This window comes from Panthera pardus, unplaced genomic scaffold, assembly GCF_024362965.1.
Source record: "Panthera pardus isolate Hobbes unplaced genomic scaffold, ASM2436296v1 HiC_scaffold_24, whole genome shotgun sequence".
NCBI classification, from domain to species: domain Eukaryota; kingdom Metazoa; phylum Chordata; class Mammalia; order Carnivora; family Felidae; genus Panthera; species Panthera pardus.
Window position 1 is genome coordinate 23,004,225 of NW_026526810.1, and position 16,023 is coordinate 23,020,247.

The following is a 16,023-nucleotide window of genomic DNA, read 5'->3' on the forward strand; positions in this document are numbered from 1 at the left end:
TATTTGCTTATGTTTAATAAACATATTCATGTGAAATAAAATCTAAGTCAATAATTAAAGTTCAACTCCCTAAATTAGGAACTACTGTATTTATAAATTATTTCTATGCTACTGATAGTGCAATTTACATATGCACTAAAGGTATCATTCCATAAGTTATATTTGTATGGGAAGGAGTATATTAAGAAACAATGTAAACTTGTTCTTACACTGTATAGAAGGAAAGAGGTTATCAAACCACAAGGTTCTCTTCTGGACTTCTCATCACTCTTTACATTATTATACTAACTGCTTACATTACATTAACTTCCTTACTGAATGTGGAAACTAACCACCTCTTTTAACTTCAGGATGAATAGTTGAATTAAGATCTGGCAGTCTACCTGCAATATTTTGTTATGAGGTTTAACACTGCAAATACAGCCAGTCTCTGATAGGTAAATGCCGAAAAACAGTCTGGGGACATTGCTGCTAAAAGAATTTCCAAGTCAAGGAGAGAACTGGCATTAGGAAAATACTTTTTTATTGCTTCTCCAATGCCTTAAATCATCTTTCACACAAACTCCCACAATTACTCCTACTTCATACCCAAATAAAATCTATAAAAACTGCTGCACACCTGGGAAGAAGGCAGTTTCTCAGCATTTGAAATATTCAACTCAGTGTTCCAAAATATTGAAGAAGCATACCGTGGCATCTTCCCTTGTAGTAACAAAAGTAACTGAATCTACTTTGCAAATTCTGGGAGGGTGAGGGGGTTAGACTAACTTTAAACAATGAAAAGTACTTCCGTCATATAAAGGATTTATGAGAAGAACAGGTTTCCTGTTTTCCTGTTTGGTTCATCAATGGAACCAAAGAAACTCAGGAAGGTAGAGGTAGGAGAGTAAGAGAAAAACTTGTGGATTAAACTGTAAATACACTGAAGTTAAAATCTTTCATTAATTTTTAAATATTTCTACCATCCTTTATTTTATTCAACAAATACATGATACTTCCTATGCCCCAGGCATTATTTTAAGCACTTTGTAAGTATTAGCTCATTAAAAAAACCCTTTGGGGGTGCCTGGGTGGCTCCGTTGGTTACTCGAGCAACTTCAGCTCAGGTCATGATCTCGTGGTTTATGAGTTCAAGCCCCACGTCGGGCTCTGTGCTGATAGCTCAGAGCCTGAAACCTGCTTCAGATTCTGTGTCTCCCTCTCTCTCTGCCCTTCCCCCACTCACATTCTGTCTCTCCTTCCTTCAAAAATAAATAAACATTAAAAAACAAAACAAAAACACCTTTGACTTTGGTAGTATCATTATGCCCATTTTACAGATAAGAACACTAAGGCATAGAGAAGTAAAGTAACTTTCCCAAGATCACACAGCTAGTTAAGTGGCAGAGCTGAGATTCAATCCCAGGCAGTGTGGGTCTAGAATCCATGCTCTTGACCATAATGCAATGCTGACTCTGAAAAAGTAATATGTTCTCGAAAGCCCATTTCTAACTTATAGTTACATATTTCATAAAAATCTGATAAACAAATTAAGAGGAAAAAAATGGAGATAGCAAAAGAGTGGAAACCCTATTTTTCATAGTTCTAATACATCACTATGAATAATATATTGATATACTTCACATCAGCCTTTTTTCTTTTTTCATATAGGATTTTTTTTTCTCCTTTAATTATCACTCAGCACACATGATTTGCTAGAAAAGGAAAAACTTTAAGATACTAGTCTCTCAGTATTTTTAGAATAACAGTTAAAATTAATTAAACACTTATATATCAAAACATTTACATGCTTGCTATCTATTACTTCACTTCACAAGTAGGTATAAATAGTCCTCATTTTACAAATGAGGAAGCCTAAGAATAGTTAAGAAACAAACTTAACATCAAACATCTAGTATGTAGTTAAGCCAGGATTCAAATTCAAGCAGTCTGACTCCTGAACTAGAACTCTACTGCTAGAGGGTAGGATTGCGGGCTACTTAAAAAGCAGTGATCATGCTTTTACAGAGTAGTATTATTTGTCTTAGTCTAAAACAAAGATGTTACCATACAGATTTATTTTACCTTGCCCTAATTGTGACTTAGACAAACCAAAGTTTTTAGTATCCTAAGTCTTCTTGAACAAGCTAAGTAACTCTTCATGTCTTACCTCATGCCTGCAAGTATCATACGTACTTCCTTCACCCAACAATCATTTGAGTATCCATTATGCACTAGGTACCATGCTAATAAGACACCAAATTGGCAAAGTTGTTATGCATTTATATATATCGGTGTGTTGTATCTATTAGTTGTGAGAAACTTAAGCATACTTATATGCTGAGTGGAAAGAGACTCTGCCTTAGGTGCCAATCAATTCGGTGGAATAAATGAGAATAGAATCCTGCAATTCTCTGCCCCTTATTCTATAAAATAGATAAATCCATTTTTTCTTACAATTCCTTCAGAGTGACTGAGAAATAATTACTCAATAGGTATGATTAATCTGTCTCATTCTATACTACCTCATCAGCAGGCAATGAAAGCCTATCCATTTTTAGTACAAAGGAGATGAAATTAAAATATTTTACTAAAAACCTCAGTTTAGCAGGTTATAAGTTTAAATTACTTTTAAAGTTCTATAAATGTATTTTGGGTATGACCTTAATAACCAAATGATAAATGGGAATGTCTAAGGCCATCATAGAAAGCAGCAGTCAAAAATTAAGCATGTTCATAGAAGAAGGTAAGGTGGCCATTGCTGCTTGATTTTACACGGAAACACTTTATTTTAAGCAGGCCTGAGTTGAACCCCACTGATTTTGAAAAGGCAACAGAAAGCCAAAAGTTAAAAAGGAAAGTGCAGCAGAAACCCTAACCAGTTCACTGAGTGGCTTCATTGATAGCCAACAACTATAGGCACCAATTACCAACCCAAAACCTTATAATGGCAGGGAACCAAGAGCAGAAGAACCTAAGAAACCAAGGTCAACACATGGAGGAGCTTCTGCTTGTTGGTAATTACTAGTTGTGTGCATGACGCCCTGATGAGTTTCCTGACCGGCATGCGCTTATTACATTAATGTCTACATGGAGCTGGCGTACATGAGTTTGGCTCTTATGCCCATGTCGTCTAACAAGCTTCTCTAGGATGTTGTATCTATACTATCATCCAGTATTTGTCTTCCACTGCTAGTCTTTTTAAGTCTGAAATTTGTCTCATCCTAGATTGTAAATTTATGGAAGAAGGGAGCAAGGTTAACCCCAAAACAGTTCGGTGCCTTGAAAATAATACATATTGAATAAGTGCTCATTACTGATGGATATGGAATCTACCCTATAGCCACATCCTAATCCTTATCATTTTGCAGAACTAATCCTCCTCATCTCTCTGACCAGTAGGTCCCAGGGGTCAGTCCTTGAACTTCTCTATCAACACTCACTCCTCAGGCAATTTCACCTATACAGACAATTCCCAAATGTATGCAACTTGGACCATTCTCTGAACTTCAGATTCATTTGTTCAACTGCTGACTTGACATCTCTATTAGTATGTCTATTAGACATCTCAAAAACCTAGGCAGTCTGGAAAAGAATTCCTGAACTCTCCCCAGAAATCTGCTCTGCCCACAGTCTTCACATCTCTGCTAATGACATCTCCATCCTTCCCTTTCTCAAGCCAAAAACCATGGAGTCATCCTTGACAACTCTCTTTTCACATTCCACATCCAATCCATCAGCAAATATAGTTGGATCAAAACATATCCAATTGGAGTCACATAAGTATAAAATGCCTGCCTATTTTTATATACAGAAATAAATATAGGTATGTGTGGATGCAGATTAGTATACGTACACGTATTTCCTAGCTCGCTGTCCACTGAGCGTGACTAGAAGCAGTGACATTCCAATAACAACAAGCACACCTACCACCCAGATCTTGGCCTCCAAATACCACTCTCTGATAAAAGGAACCACAGCTTCTTAAAAAAATGAGTCTAGGGATGCTGCAGGAAAAATACACAACAAGCCTGAAGCATCTAGTAGTACTAGAGAATAAAGACATGTACGTGTACACACACAAAGGATAGAAGAATGTCAAAGGACACAGAGTCAACCTAAAAGAGATCTCAATGGCCAAAGCTAGAATAATTTGGGCAATAAAATAAATAACGTTAGCACTGCACTATAACCCTAACAATAAAATAAATGTCCATGAATTGAAACTGATATCAATGATTAAATAGGTAGATAGAAAAATAGAGAAGGAATAAGCCTTCCTTACAAAAGAATTCCAGTTAATAAATACAGAAAAAATAAGAGAAATAAAGAAGCACTTTTAGAATACCATAGCCATAATTACTGCAGGCATAATCTACAGATGAATGCTAAAATTAGTGAGCAGAAACAGGATACTGGCAAAGCCTCTAAGTATCCACCCCAAAATATTTACCAATTACTGTAGTGGTTTTAATATATGTCCATAAATTCTTTGATTCTCCTCCTCTAGGAAGTGGGAGTTTCATTCCCCTCCCCTTGAGTGTGGGCTGGTCTTAGCAACTTGCTTCTAATGAACAGAGTACAGAAAGGGAAAAATAACTTTCCAGGGGAGAAATTTGCCAGAAAACACCTTAACAAAATGATCATCAGTGATGTCGCGTTGGTATCATGCATCTCCTAAGAGCACTTCACTTTTTTTCAACGTTTATTTATTTTGAGAGAGAGAAAAAGGGAGAGAGCACACATGTGTGTGCACACACGTGCATGAGCTGGAGAGGGGGCAGAGAGAGAGAGAGGGAGAAAGAATTTCCTAAGCAGGCTCCGTGCAGTCAGCACATGGAGCCTGACTCAGGGCTCAATCTCACGAACTGTGAGATCATGACCTGGGCCAAATCAAGAGTCAGATGCTTAACCGACTGAGCCACCCAGGAGCCCCAAAAGGGCCCTTCACTTTTATGGTATTCTTACCCCCAAAATCCATAACCCCATTTAAATGAGAAAACATCAGACAAATCCAAATGGAGGAACGGTCTACAAAATACCTAACTAGTACTCTTTAAAAGTATAAGGTCATAAAAGAAAAGACCAAGAAACTATCATACATTAGAAGAGATAAAGGAGACTTGACAATCAAAAGCACTGTAGTATCCTGGTTTGCATATGGAATGGAAAAAGGTTATTAGTGGAAAAACTGGTAAAATACAAGTAAAATTAGGAGTTCGGTTGAGCATTGTAGGACTGTTAATTTCTCAGCTTGATAAATGGTTATGTAAGATGTTAATATTAGGGGAAACAGGGTGAAGGGTATTTGGAAGTAGTTCTTAATAGAAGCAATTTTGCCCCATAAGAACCATTGGGCAATGTCTGGAAACATTTTTTTTTTTTTAATGTTTGTTTACCTTTGAGAAGAGAGAGCCTGAGTGTGAGCAGGGGCAGGGCAGAGAGAGGGAGACACAGAATCCAAAGCAGGGTCCAGGCTCTTAGCCATCAGCACAGAGCCTGACATGGGGCTCAAACTCCCAAACCGCGAGGTCACAACCTGAGTTGAAGTCGGACGCTTAACTGACTAAGCCACCCAGGCACCCTTGGAAACATCTTTTGATTGTTACTGCTGGGGGGATGGTAGTAGCATCTAGTGGATAAAGGCCAGGGATGCTACATAACATACTACTGCACAGGGCAAAACCCAGCAACAAAGGATTATCTAGTCCAAAATGTCAATAGTGCAGATGTAGAGAAACACCAGTTTAAGGAAACTCTATGTACTATCTCTGCAACTGTTCTGTAACTCTCACAGATCCAATCGCTTCTCATCAATTCCCAGGTCCAAGACAGCACTATCTCCCAACTTCATATTCTGGAAAGCCTCCTAACTGGTCCTCTTGGCTTTACTCTGTACCTCAGACTACTTTCAACACAGTGGCTCAGAGTGAAGCATTTAAAGCATAAATCCAATCATGCCATTCCTTTGCTCAAAATCCTGTAATAGTTTCCATCTCACAAAGTAAACATCCAAGTGCTTACAAAGGCCTACAGGTTCTATGAAATTCGGACCCAGTCATCTCTGTGACCTCACCACCTTCTTCTCTTCTATTCACTCCAGTCCAGGCCCACTGGCCTCCAAGAGCTCAGAGAATACAACAAGCACACCTCTGCTTCGGGGCCAATGCAAAATGTTTCTTCCACCTAGTATGCCCCTTACTTCTTTCAAGTTTTTGCTCACTTTTCACCAAGTCTTTCTCAGACATCCTTTTCAAAAGTGCACATACCTGGGGTGCCTGGGTAGTTCAGTCGGTTGAATGTCCAACTTTGGCTCAGGTCATGATGTCACAGCTGATGAGTTCAAGTCCCATGTTGGGCTCTGTGCAGATAGCTGCTTCAAATTCTGTGTCTCCCTCTCTCTGTCCCTCCCCTGCTCGCACTGTGTCTCCCTCTCTCTCAAAAATAAATATTTTTTTTAATTAATAAATAAATTTTAAAAAGTGAACATACCCTATGGCATTCCTGTCCCTCTTGCCTGCTTTTTCTCCACAGCACTTATCTATCACCTTCTGATACTCTCACTTACTTATTTTGTTTAATGTCTGTCTCACACTCTCTAGAATGTAAGATCCATGAAGGCAAGAATTCTGTGTGTTTGGTTCACTATTGCAACCTGTGCACCTAGAATAATGCCTGGCATGTGTACTAAATGGTCAACAAACATTTGTTAAATGAATGATCAGCTCTGAAATCCTAAATTAAATATCCCAGTGTCTTTGCACCACTTTTCACCACTACTGCATCTTCTGTCTTATCTCCTTACTTGAGATGAATATGATTTGGGGGCACCTGCCTGGTTCAGTGGGTGGAACATGCAACTCTTGATCTGGGGGTTGTGAGCTCAAGCCCCCCACTAGGCCTAGAGCTTACTTAAAAAATAAAAATTCAAAAGAAGAAAACAAAGGAGGGGGAGTAAGTGGAGGATATGATTTGGAGAAAAAAGAATGGGCTTTGCATCATGGTTTCATCACTTGATAGTGTATGTTTCTGGACAGATTATTTAACCTCTCTAATCCTGTTTCTTCATGTCACAGAGAATGACAAAGGGAAGACTGTAAGATTAGTAACACATTGTACAGTAAGTGTTAGAATTAGAAATAAAGTGTTAAAGTGTCTAGCATATAGAAGGTACTCCATAAATAAAAGCTAATATTATCGCTTCCTCCTCACTAGCTCTTTAGCTTCACAATGACATCTATCTAGCTGTTCACGCCCTTTGTTTTCTCCTAATTGAATCACCCCTTCCAGGCTTCCTGTTGATGATCCAGCCTGGACTCCACAGTTCCTTGATTTAGTAACAATCCTCAATATCTCTAATTTCCTTGTCCTTTAGGAATCTCTCCCAAGCAGGCATCTGCAAAGCAATAACAGCCTGGGCTCCAGTACTGAACTACCAGGCTTTGAACTCTAGCTGTTCATCTTATAATCAAGATTAACAGCAGGAACCTTACGAGTTCTTGGGAGTATTAAATGGTTTCCTTCAGCTATACCCAGAGTGATCATGCTGGAGAAAACAATCAAACAACCATGCAAACTGTTGCCTCTACAAATCCAAGGTGTACAATTTCAAACGGGCCCTCCAATGATGCCTAACAACGCTTCTTCACTTTCTTAGTCATGTGTGTATCTGTGTGTATGCCCCTCTCTTGCTCCTCCTCCCCAGAGCCCTCACATTCCCTTGGAAGCTGTTATAAAATCACATACCTTTCTTTTTTTTTTTTTTTTTTTTTTAACTCACACACACTTTGTAAGAACTCCTATTCTACCACATTCTCCTTCACTCTTAGCAGGTACTCAAAAATGATACATGTCATCAACTCATTCTCCTTCCTGCCCTTGTCAGTTACAAACTTTACCTCCTTCCTTTTGGCTCACTGGGGAAAGGAAAATCATCTCCTACCCAAAGCCAATTTCTCTACCTATGCCTTGGATCCCATCCCCTCCTATTGCTTCCAAATCCTTGGCCTAATCAATCATCTCTCTCCCCCTCCCCACCCACCCATTTCTCCCCAACTGTAGTTCTTTTCCATTCCACAGAAATGTGCACAAGAGTCTCTCAATTTAAAAAAAAAAAATTATATTTTTATTTTATTTTTGAGAGAGAGACAGAGTGCGAGTGGAGGGAGGGGCAGAGAGAGAAGGAGACACAGAATCTGAAGCAGGCTCCAGGCTCTGAGCTGTCAGCAGAGAGCCCAATGGGGGGCTCAAACTCAAGAGACAGTGAGATCATGACAGGAGCCGAAGTGGGACACCCAACCGACTGAGCCACCCAAGCTCCCCAAGATCCTCTCAATTTAAAAAGGGAAGGGGAATAAACTTCTCTAAATCCCTTCCATCTCCCTCCACCTATACTCTCCTTTCAGTTCTGTGTTGAAAACACTGTATTAGCCCTTAATTAGCTAATTAATGCTTAATTAGCTAAGCATCTGTCATTCACTCTTCAACCCCCTAAACGCATTACAATGTAGCTACCTGCACTTACTGAAGTTACAAGTGACAATCATCAAGTCTCAGAGATTTTATTCAGCCCTTACCTTTTTTGGCCTTTTCATGGCAGGATACAGTGTTGACCACTTCTAGTCCTTGAAATATTCTCCTCCCTCAGCTTCTGTGACAAATCTCTCATAGCTTCCTTTTTTCATCTTTGGTCAGTCTGGCACAGACGGTTGGCTTCTTTCTCTTCAGTTGCCTGCCCCATTCAGTAGCTCACCACATAAATGTGGGAATCATCCTAAATCTTCAACCTTGCTCAACTCCATAATCTGATTATGTACCCTGAACTGCTGATAATATAATATTTCCTAAATCTCTCATATACCCACTCCTTGCTTTATATCCCTCATCCTTTCTCAACAAGAGTGGCTGGCTTCCTAACTGACCTTACTTCCAGTTTTGCCCTTCTCTAATCCAGCATTCACTTCATTGACAACATGATAGGTCTAAAACACAAACCTGATTCCATCACAACATTTTTTCCCCACTAAATCCTCACAGCCTTCAGGATACAGTTAAAGCTTCTTAACGTGGTTCATAAGGCATTCAGTATTTTGGCTTCTTACCACTTTACTGGCCCTTGTTCTAAAACTGTACTGTCTTCCTGTGGCTACTGAGTACTTGAATGTGACTAGTCTAAACTTAAGATGTGCTTTAAATGTAAAATACGGGGGTGCCTAGGTGACTCAGACAGTTAAACGTCTGACTTTGACTCAGGTCTGATCTCATGGTTCTTGGGATCAAGCCCCATGTCAGGCTCTGCACTGATAGTGCAAAGCCTCCTTGGGATTCTCTCTCTCTCTCTCTCTCTCTCTGCCCCTCCCCTTGTGCTTTTTCTCTCTCTCAAAATAAATAAGTAAACTTTAAAGTAAATAAATAAATGTAAAATACATACCAGATTCCAAAGACTTAGTATGAAAAGGGAGATGTCAAATATTTCAATAATACTTTCAAAATACTGATCATGTGTTCAAATGATAATATTCTAGCTATATCAAATTAAATAACATATTATTAATATTGTATTATTATTACAGTGTATTGTTAAAAGTAAATAACATTTTATTTTTTTAATGCAGCTACTAGAAAATTCAAAAATACATATGACATATTTGTGGCTCCTATTATATTTTTATAGGACAGTGCTAGTCCAAACTGTCCTTTCCCTCTTTTCTGTCCTTTCTCTGAACCTAGTTAAGTCCTATTTTTGAAGATTAGCTCAGGGAATCCACAGGGATGCATTTCAGGACTGCCCCTCCCCAAAACCCCAAGTCTTAGTCAACTACCCCTCCTGTTGCTTCCATCCATAGGAATCTACTTACTCCTGTGTCATATATCACATCACATTGTTAATTATCAGTTATCCACTATCTTCTCCTCCTAAACTGTACCCTGCTTGCAAAAAGGAATATCATTCTACATATTCTCAGGGTCCACCATGCCTAACACTTAAAAGGCAATCGAAATATTTGTCAAATAAATACGAACTATCTATTCTTGGCCTCAAAGTTCTTAGAATTTCTAGTTCTTCAATGAAAACAAACCAGCAGTGAAGGAGCCTAGACTTTCAAAGGAGCTCTAGTAATGAAAGGACTGGGGTGGTGGCGAGGAGTAGGAATTAAAGAGAGAACAGCAATGAGAAAGTAAAGCTCATCACACATATCTGCCTCTTACAGTGAAAATAGGGATTCGCAGCAGTGATATGGAACCTTGAACTCACACTTTGCATGCCAGGGGCCACAGTTTGGTTCCTAAATTACTTAAACAGCCCATCTAACAAAAGAGTATGATTTGGCAGGTTTCAACACAAACAGCGAGAGCCCAGCACCTGTTCCACTTAAACAGCACATCATTACAGTTAAAAACAACAACAAATCTCTCTCATGAAGCAAATGCTAATCTCATGATGCTTCACCATGGAGCAATTTAGAAGAGTTATTATATGAAATGTGCCAAAGCATGAATTTATGGCTGATGCTTATTTGGCAAATATGGTTGGCACTGCTAGATGTTGAAAAACATGTATGCAAATAAGCAAATAAAAGTTTTTAAGCCCTCAGACTTAAATATTTACATTACCATAAATGTACAAAGATAAATGTTTATATGAGTACACATATAATGCATTCCAGGAACATTTTTTAATGTGATTGTCAGAAACAGTTATGAAGTGGCATTATTTCTTTATGGGCCTCAGGATAGGCTTTTAAAAACAAATTCTGACAGAATGTTAATGGGGTACAAACATTAGTGAGGAAGTTTCTCTGTACTATCCCTGGGTAAAATGAATACTCGTGTCATAACAGTTCAAAGCAATCATATCTTTTCCTTTCACCAAACTATTTTCTTCCCATCCTGGAACCCAGCCAAACATAAATATCAGCCCCTAAATGGGGGGTAGAAGATGGAAAGGAACATCACACATCACAAAGCCTTAAAGAAAATAATTTGACATTTTTTCCCACATAATATAATCAACTTGAAGTCTCCAAAATAAAGACATGATAAAATATTTCCCCCCTGACAGCTATGGAAAGATGTTTGTTTTTTCACATAGTTTGTGAGTTGGTCATAGCCAAAACTCACTAGCAATGGTATGAATTCTGCTTCCATTGTTAACTATTAATCTCTGGGCTGAAGCTGTAACTCCCATCTTTGAAGCCAAGAAAATGTACCATATCAGCCATTATAGTTTACTAAACGAGTCACCAAAGAGAAGAAGTGCCAGGCACTTCAGAAAGTAATTAAGGCAGCCAGTGAATTGAGCTATCTAGAAATGCTGTGAAATTACAGAAGCCATCATGAAGCAAGTATCCAAGATTGCTCATGGAAAGTTTTACCCCTGTGCATAATTCACGTTTTTCACTTCCACACTGCGGAGAGCAATATGGGTTCTCCCACTACACACATTTCTACATCATTTCATTTATCAGGGGGAAAAAATTAAAAAGCTGTAGCTGAACAAAATCAGTACGCAGGCCCAAAACAGAATCCTCAAGGCAAACCCAATTCAGGTGAAAAGCTGTTGACATACATCATCCAATGACCTAAAAATAGCCTTTTATGTAAGTCTCCAAATATTTAATTCAACATAGAACCTTACCATATTTAACAGAAGCAGAAGAAAAATGTATTAGCTTTTCTATAGCAAAGCCAATAAAGATGAAATCATAGTTTTCTTTTAACTCGTCACTATCCCCTCAACGCCAGCCTTCTAATAACTCCATTCCAAAGCTCTCAAATTCTTAAACTTGGATATTGAAAACAAACAAACAAACAAACCGGATTGCAAAAAGTAACATTTAAAGGTGGGAAAGCTCCTCTTTCCTGTCGCTCTCAGCAGTCTTTAAGGTTGTCAAAGGAAGAAAAAAAATTAAATTCTCAGACGGATGGTGCAGGAGACGGGGCGGGGGAGGGAAGGGGGTTCAGACCGCTAGTCCTCAACGCGGGAGGTAAGGAAAGTAGCAAGAACGGATGAGTCAAAGGGCAAAGGAGAAACAAATTGACCAACCGAACCACTGAAAATCCCCAAACAACCGAGCAAACCCGCACGTTAGCGGGCTCACAAGCCGCAGGGCCAAGTTGAATAGGAAAGAGCCGTGGGGTTTCGTCCTGGCGCGGTTGGCGAGCCTGCGCCGGATCCTCCTGGGTTGGGAGCGAGATGACCGTGTAGACTGAAGAACGAGAAGCCCTTCCTGCCCCACTGCATCCAGCTCTCTACAGGCTTCACTTTCTCCAGCAGCCTCCCAGCCGCGCCCGGGGGCGTCCCTCGTCTCCAGGTCCCAAGTTTCCCTCCTCTGGGGGGCGCCGAGCTACCGGGGCCCCAGCCGCCGCGGGAGAGGGCGGGGGCGGGAGCGGGGGGCGCCAGAGGGCCCGGGGGCGGCGGGGCGCGGGGGTGACCGGAGATCCCGCGCCTGGCGGACGCACCCACCGCCTGGGCCCCCGCGGCGGCGCCTCTCGACCCTGCGCCGCCCCCCCTCCATTCTCCCAGGTCAGCGCCCTCACCCCAGGACGACCGTGGTCCCACAAATCGGCGCGAGAGAAGGGAACAGAGGGGACGCGGGCAGCCCTGCCCCCGTTACCTGAAAGGAGCACATGCCGCTGTGGTGACCACCATTGCCGGCCGTCCCGTCCCCTTCCTGGTGACCAGGGCCGCCGCCACCGAGCAACTGACACTGACTAACAAGTAACTAACTACTCGCCGCCGCCGAGTCGGCCGCGCGCTCCCGGCCGCCCGCCCAGCCCACCAGCCTGCCCGCCTCCTCCCAGCCCCGCGCGCCGCCCCTCCGCGCGCACACTCTCCTTGACGAGCGAGCACGCGCGCGCGCACGAGCCCTCGGTACTCGGCATTCTCCCCAGTCTCGCCTCGGCCCCGCGGGAGGAGTCACGGTGAGGCCCCTCCTCTCGCGTGCCTACCTCCAGAAGATGAGCCTATGAGGGCGCCTGACTGGCTGAGGAGGGCGTGGCCAAAGGAAGAAGGCGGGACGACCAGGACCTTGCACCGAAAGCGAAGGGAAATTTTGGTTCCATTAAGTTCCAGAGGAAAAGGGCAACGAAGTACTGGCCCTTGTGGTGCCGAAGTTCCCTGGTCAGCCTGCCCTCGAATACATAATGTGTATTTTCAAGGACTCCAGTATATAGCAATTACCGATTTAAGTCCCAATACTTTCTGCAGGCCTTAGCAATTAAAAAAAAAACTACATATCCCAGAAGTCTCCGCGAAAATATATCTCACCTTGCGTAATCACGTAATCCTTCGCCGCATTTGAACAAAATAATCCCTTCATTATTCTGAAGGAATGGGGAATAATATTCCATTTTCCTACTCACCGGAACAATTTTAAATGCTACTGCGATAGCAAAAGTTGCCTATGGGAAGATGGTTAAGCGATTAAAGGGAAAGAGACGATATCAAAATAAAGTACTGCGGAGGAATTTTTTTCATGCTGTGAGACGTCGGAGTGAGAAGAGTGAAGGCGATTGAGAGGGGCTCAGGGAATTGTCCTCTGTGCAAGGGACTTTCTTTAGGCCCCAGGCCCCTGCCCACCCCTATCGTCAGCAGGTCAGTAAGCAAGGCGAGCTTCGGGGTGGCCACAGTGGAGGTACCCTTCACCCCTTGAAGATCATCTCTCTTTTGCTGTTGTTACTGGTTCGTCTCGGTTTGAGGCCGTCTGAATGGGGGCGCTTCACTTCCGGCTGGGGGAGGGGAGGAAGACCGTCCTGGGGGAGGGGGAAAACATAACCCATTTCCTGTGGGGGTAGGGTGATGGATTGGGGGTGTCCAACTCCCTTCTAGTGCCGGTGAAGGCTTGAAAAGGTGATACTTGGTGCCATTTGCATAGACGGTATCTTAAAGCCTTGGGATTGTGTTTTACGTGAAAAGTTATGTTGTTCCACAAAGTTGTGCTAATCACCAGCCTCCAGTCAGAATTTGAGTTTTGTTTCCATGTGTAAGATGGAAAATTTCCTTCCCCCCCAATTTTTTTCAATGCCTTCATCAAAGTATTTGAAGACCCTTGTTAAAATTTCTCAGTTGTACAAGACAGACTTTCTTGTGTGATTAATGAATTGCCCACCTCTGCTCCCCTACTCAAGTCCAACCTTGACTGAGTGAGGTATAGTGGTGTTCTCTGCCTTGACATGCCACAGGAACTCTGTAGCTGCTCTTATAAGGAGGTGGTTCATTACAGGACTCAATGGTTTACATAAATTATGAGGCATTTTCGCCTTACAAACGTGGAAGTATTGTACTGAAGTACTGAAATACTTGGTATTACCTCGACTGATAACCATTGTTATCTTAAGTTCTTAGGCCTGTTTATTTTAGGCTACAGATTTTACTCTGTACCTGAAAACAAGTTCCTCAGCCTTAAAAATTCTTACATGTAACTTAACATATAGCATTTGTGAAAGTTGTGCTTTAGTACATTTTTCCCCATTATAATTTAATTAATGTCAGCACCAATTAAAAACTGGTATCTGCTCTTTGTGGTTTTAAACCATGGTGCAAGGATCATGGTACTCAGCTAGATTTTGAAGTGGTAATAAACACAATTTTGATTCCTTGGCTGCTCCTTTCAGGTACCACTGTGTGTGCGTGTACTGAAGGAATCAAACTTTTTGGAGCTTATGAAATCTCAACTTTAGTAATTTTAGAACATCAAGTGAACTGTAATGTCTTTTTAAAGACATTTTGAAAGAGTAAGGCCTGTGTACTTTTTCCTTTGGGATTTGTTACCTAATCTATCCTCAGAATTTGCAGCTGTTTTAATTATAGTTCTTTTAAAAAGCTATTTCATTTAGAGTTTAATAGAAAATGTGTTTTCAACTAAAGATTACAGTAAGGAAAATATGTTTTAACCTTCTGTAGACATAAAAACAAAAACAAAAACACTAAGGCCCTAAAATCAGTGAGTAACCTTTTGAAAGACAAAATTTCTGCAATAATTGAAAAGGCAAGACATGATAATGTCTCTTATTATTAATTGAAAGTTAGGAACATGTAGACTGCCTCAAGCAAGTATTAATTAATTGATTAGAAAGTGTTCACTATCGTCCATATTAATGTAATATAAAAGAAAATATGATATGACCACTCTGATAAATTAACTATTAAACTGTAGTATTAGGAATTCTTGAAGTAAGCAAAGATTGTGGAACTGAATGAAAAAGATAGAGGAAATGTAGTTAAAATATTGATTGAGATACAAAGGCAGTGTTGCCTTTGGAAACTAGGAAGCAGAGGTTTTTTTTTAATTGGTCTTTATGCTATCCCATGGAAGAATTGTAGTAATATAGAAATAAGAAAAATCGGGGCACCTGGGTGGCTTAGTGGGTTAAGCAACCGACCTCGCTCAGGTCACGATCACGTGGCCCGTGAGTTTGAGCCCTGCGCCGGGCTCTGTGCTGACAGCTCAGAGCCTGGAGCCTACTTCAGATTCTGTGTCTCCCTCTCTCTGCCCCTAACCCACTCGTATTCTGTCTCTGTCTCTGTCAAAAATAAACATTAAAAAAAAAAATTGTTGATGCCTTTAGGGTATTCAGATTAGTTAGATAACCCTTTTCTTTTCCAAAAACAGTCACTGGATGTACTGCTCCCAAAAGTTTGAAATATTAAAATAATAGGTCAAAATTCTGGATTCCACCTCACTGAAATTTGATTGTTCACAGAGTACTAGATGCTATATAAAGTACGAAAGTGTCTTTTAGTTCTTTTGACCACCTTTCTTTAAAAAATCATGCTAATGTTTGACAACTGTTGTTTTGTTGTACGTTTGTTGTTTTTGGTAGTTTGTTTCTGACATGGGGTTGAGTAGTAAAGAGAATATCCTATCAACTTGAATCGTTTTTAAACTTACTACTCTGCTGTCTTTATCTCTATTTCAAGACCTTCGAGTGTATTCAAATGAGAATACCCCTTGCATGATTTTTCATTATGCCAGCAATAGTTAACTGAGTGCTTATTGTGGGATAGACCCTGTTCTAGGGACTTGTACTGTATCAGTGAGT

The 16,023-nt window shown here is 40.8% G+C and overlaps 2 protein-coding genes across 11 annotated transcripts in view; one reads left to right on the top strand and one right to left on the bottom strand.

Annotated features, from left to right (window-relative positions):
• PEAK1 (pseudopodium enriched atypical kinase 1) overlaps positions 1–12,711 on the bottom strand; it is a 307,491-nt gene extending 294,780 nt beyond the window's left edge. For 3 of the 6 annotated variants that reach the window (XM_019441366.2, XM_019441368.2, XM_053888823.1), the window contains exon 1: positions 12,597–12,711. The gene's annotated coding sequence lies outside the window, so the exon portion shown is untranslated. Of the gene's footprint in view, positions 1–8,555; positions 9,243–12,596 lie in introns of those variants that run through there. The other 3 variants (XM_019441367.2, XM_053888825.1, XM_053888824.1) reach the window with 2 other exon arrangements.
• A 564-nt stretch (positions 12,712–13,275) lies between these two features.
• HMG20A (high mobility group 20A) overlaps positions 13,276–16,023 on the top strand; it is a 68,524-nt gene continuing 65,776 nt past the window's right edge. For 4 of the 5 annotated variants that reach the window (XM_053888827.1, XM_019441372.2, XM_053888826.1 and 1 more), the window contains exon 1: positions 13,276–13,576. The gene's annotated coding sequence lies outside the window, so the exon portion shown is untranslated. The remainder of the gene's footprint in view (positions 13,577–16,023) is intronic. The other variant, XM_019441370.2, reaches the window with a different exon arrangement.